The sequence below is a fragment of the Octodon degus genome, unplaced genomic scaffold (genome assembly GCF_000260255.1).
Source record: "Octodon degus isolate 3935 unplaced genomic scaffold, OctDeg1.0 scaffold00083, whole genome shotgun sequence".
NCBI classification, from domain to species: Eukaryota; Metazoa; Chordata; class Mammalia; order Rodentia; family Octodontidae; genus Octodon; species Octodon degus.
In genome coordinates this window covers 516,369-521,446 of record NW_004524659.1, presented here as the reverse complement: position 1 = coordinate 521,446, position 5,078 = coordinate 516,369, and positions in this window count along the sequence as shown.

The following is a 5,078-nucleotide window of genomic DNA, read 5'->3' as shown; positions in this document are numbered from 1 at the left end:
TTGTACTGGGTGGACTCGGGGCCTGAGACTGCATTTTATTCCTTCTCTTTGTCATTTTGTATACCGCTATCTTCTGACCTTTCGTGAAGAGCTTGGATAGAATTATTACCTTAGCACCAGGTCCGGATCTATGAAGTTCAGATTCCTCTAGGTGGGTGTTGTTTGGATCTGGCTGCTGTGCTCCACTTCTTTCTGCTGCAGACATTAGAGTTGAATCCTTTTTGTCTCTCTGGCAAGATATTCTGCTCCTCAATCACCTGGGTGGGTCTTGCCTCTAGCCTCTTTGCAGGGAGTTCTGCTGAAAGGTTCCCTGCTGGGCCTGCGCTCTGGGTCTATTCAGGATCTTGTGGCCTGGGTCGTCTAACTCACTCTCTGGGCCTGCACTCTGGGTCTGTTCAGGATCCCGCCAGGCCCTGGGTCGTCTGAGTCTATTGTTTTTAAAGAAGTGTCTTTGTTTCCCATTTGTAATACACATACAACAGCACACAAAAGAAAAGCATTTCACTTAACGAATTATTGGAAAGGCCAACCAGATGAATTAAAGTGCCTGCTTAGGCAGATGCAGGGATCAGGGTTCAATCCCCAGCATATCGTGCCCACCCTATCCCCGCCCCCCGGGCGCGCTGAGATGGCAATCGAGACTGGACGTGGTAGTGCGCACCTATAATCCCAGCTCTTGGGTGGAAAACAGAAGAATCACTACAAGTCCCATCTGTGTAGTGAGATCCTATAGACCCTGTACTAAATACATAAAAAATAAAGTAATTAAAAACATTGTTGGGGACTGGCCAAATAGTTCAGCCAATTAAAGTGCCTGCCAGCAAGCTCAGGGTCCAGGAGTTTGATCCCCAGGCCTACCGTGCCAGCCCTGGCCCCTGGGCACTCTGAGATGGCAATTGAGACTGGGTGTGGTGGCATGTGACTGTAATCTCAGCTCTTGGGAGGCTATAAACGGGTGGAACTCTATGAGTCCGATCTAGTAGTGAGACCCTGAACATCCTGTAGACCCTTCACTAAAATACCAAAAAAAAATTATTGGAAAGCAATCTCTCATGTAATCTCCACTAAAAATCAAGAAATAGGACATTACCATGACCCTAGAAATCTTGCATATCTTTTCTCTCAACTGCCTTATTTTCTGTATTTTAGCTTGGATAATCAGTTCTTCATTTTGCATTAGTTTTTTTTTCTGTTTTTGGAGTCTCCTAGTTATGTATCAAACTGTTTTCTTGTCTTCTTTCATTCAACATTATGTTTGGCAAATTTATCTGTTCATATATCCTGGGTTGTCATCTTTATTGCTGCATAAAGTTCTATTATATCAACATGTCCCTATTTTATTTATCCATTCCACTATTTATGACTACTTGAGTGGAGTCAAGTTTTTGATATTTAAAGGTATTATCAACATTTTGGGATACATTTTAGCATGCATTTATACAGAAATTTAATTATCAGGTTATAGGGTAATATATATGTATGTCAGCTTCAATATATATTGCAAAACTTTTTCCAATTTACTTTCTTGTTGCTCTGCTCAAATTTATTCATTCTCATTTGTATCTAATGGTATCCTGTTGTGATTTTATTTTGCATTCCTTTCTTTATTACTGACATTGCCCACACTTCTACAGGTCTACTGTCTTGGATTTTCTCTTTGGTGAAATACTTGATCATTTTTCTATGGGGTCATCTGTATTTTCTTTGTGGATCTTATGAGGATTTGCAGTTGGATAGAAATCCATCCCTAGGTTTATGTAATGTGACTATCTTCCCTCATTTTGGAGCTTAAATTTGCACTATCTTTCTTGCATCTTTAGATAAACAGAAGCTCTGAATTTCAATTCAGCCAAACCCATCAATCTTTTCCTTTATTTTTACTGTCTCCTTTAAAAATTTTTCTCTACTGTGCATGCTGAAGATGTATTAAGTTGTCATCTAAAAATCTGTTCTGCTTTTCAGTTTTTTAATCCATTTGGAATAGACTTTTCATTTTTATTTGAGAATGGAGTAAGGAAGAGATTAAAATTTATTTTATTTCCATCTGTATATCTAATTGTTGCAGAAAGAGTTATAGAATCACTTAGAGAAAGCTCATCTGTTCTCTGTTACTGTGCTATTTATAACAAATAAAAGGCACAAATAAGCAGGGATTTGCACATGGGTGTGTTGGTTTCTGGGTTCTCTACAAGGCTGTGTTAGTTGGTTTGTCTATCTTTGAGTCTATTACATATTTTTCACTTTTCCATACTTTTGTAATACTGGAGATTTAGTGCAGGGCTTTGTACATTCTAGGCCCTAACACTGAATGCTGCAATCCTGAGCTACACTCCTACTCCCTATTTTACTCCTTATCATAATAACAAACTACCTTTTATATTTGTAAAGTTCTTCTTCCTTATTCTGTTTGGGTCAAAAAACTATCTTGCCATTTTTTACATTTTTGCATCTATGTTCGCATACTAGTTCTTGTTTGAGTGTTTAAATTAAGCTTATTTTTATGCTAGGCATGGCCGTGCATGCCTACAACCTAAAACTCAGGAGGTTGAAGCAGAAGGATCATGGAGATGTCAAGGCCAGCCTGGGCTACATGATGAGACCCTGTCTAAAAAGAAAAAAAGAAACAGAAAGAACATTAATTTATTTTTATAAATTGTACACAATAATTGGATACAATTAAATTTAAAATTGACTTCTTAAATTCCATTTAAAATGAATAAAAATAAACACATGCTAAGATTGTGATTTCAATCAATATATCAATATTCAGAGTTTGAGACTTTTATTATATTGAAAACTCGAATGAGTAAATATGGTATGCTTCTCCACTTGTAGGTCTTACTTTATCTTCTCTTCTAACTATTATTGTTCATATAATACAATGCTGTTACCTATAATTACATGAAGGAAAGTGCTCTAACACTGAGGTACACCCTTAGTCCAGAATTTATTATTAGGTATGTATTTGCTGTGCTGAAAATCATGTTCATATTACTTTTTTGTTGTGAAAAAGATATCCATTGATTTTTGTATGTTGGGTTTTTAATCCAAAAATTATAAATGCTTGTGTTAATATATTAACTTATTTACCTATTATTTTGGTGTTCTGATCAATGCAATCATATCATGTCTGAATAAAAGTTGTTCTTCCCATGTAACCCTTGCACTTTTTTTATTTATTCTTCTTTTCTGCAAAGAAAAAGATCCTATGGCATGCTAATAAGAGTACTGTGTACTTTTACAACTATGGGAATATTTGTAATTTAATTTTTTTCTTTTTTTCCTTTTAATGTAAATATCCATTACCTTTCTTAAATAAAGAAGTTACTTTCCATTTATTACTGAGATTATCTTAGAATTTTTCTTTCCATAATATTCTAGCTGGGTTTGGAAAAAAAATCTTTGCCTAATGAAACTGTTTCTGAAATGTACCATATTTTAAAATTATTTCTTTTTGTGCAAATTTGATATTATTTCTTTCAAATTATTTGATAAAATCAGAAAAGCTACTTAGGACTGGAGTTTTTAGGGGAAACTAATTCCTCAACTTCTTTCATAGCTGCAACCTTATTTAGGTATTCTATTTCAGTTCATTCCAGCCTATTTTCTAAATTTTCCTCACAAGGGCTTACCAAATAGCTCAGCAGATTAAAGTGCCTGCAAGCAAGAACAGGAACCAGGGGTTCGATTCCCAGGCTTACCATGCCGGCCCTGCCCCCAGGTCGCTCGGAGATGGCAATTGAGATTGGACATTGTGGCATGTACCTGTAACCCCAGCTTTTGAGAGACTTTAAACAGGCAGAACACTATGAATCTGGTCTAGTAGTGAGACACTGAACACCCTGTAGACCCTTCCCTAAAAATACAATAAATAAATAAATAAGTAAATAGATACATAAATTTTCTTCCCAGAAAAAAAAAATCAGTTTCTCTAGGAATTCATCAATTCATCTAATTTTCAATTTTTTAAATAAAACTATGTATTATCTTATTATTGTATGTTTAATGACTTTAGAATGTATAATCAGTCTCCTTTTCATTCCTCATCTTGGTCATGTATGTTTTCTTTCTCTCTTTTTATACTGCATTCATTGGGATAGCCAAATATTTCATGTGGCCATGGTTACTGCTTCTAACTTTTCTTATTTATTTTATTGAGAAACAAATATCAATGAGACACTTTCCAAATAGATTAATAGGACATTTTCAATAATTAATACATTGCACATTGTTATCTTCTCAGCCGTCATCGACAGCAGAAGAAGCAGCCAGGACATCCCGTCCAAACACTACTACTACAAATCCTTCCTCTCACTGAACCAAGCAAAAGCAGCTGTACATCTATCCTAACTATTCTGTATATACAAATACAAAATGGTCCTTCCTCTGTATCCCCCCTTTCCAGTTCAGTGCTGTCAGAGATGGGTATTCTATTGGCATCTAAATATTATAGGTGTTTGAATTCAGCAAAACAATCCAACACAGTCCAGTAGTCCACAATTGTAGTGGGTTATCCACAGAACTTTTGACTAGAGGCTTTTACAGCTCAGCATATTAATATGGCTTTACTTTATATACCTTGTTTTTATACTTTTACGCTGGATGGCTAAGACCAAGATAAAGCAAGACCTATATAATAAGAAATGTAACTTTTGAATCTGATAAGGTCAGTCAAGTTCCCTTAGGATTTATCCTGTAACCCTGAACTGCACTTTGTAGATCCTTTGTTGCTTCTAATTTTTATTCAGTCTTATTTCCTTTGTGTCTGTCTTTGCATGATAGATATTACATTTGACAATTTGTTTAAATAACCAGAGTCATAAACTGATTTTATCTTTTTCTCAAGAGTATTTGGGGTCCAGGGAGATAGCTCAGTAGAATAAGCTCTTTCCTGGCAAGCACAGGGTCCTGAGTTCAATCCCTGCTACTGGAAAAAAAAAGGTAGATATTTGGACTGGCATCAAGTATGAAAATGTCCTTTAAAGACTTCCAAATATAGCTTCTCTAACAGCAACGGAACACCCATCTATGACAAAACAAAACAAAAAAGGAAGATAAAAATAAAGGACCATTTTGTA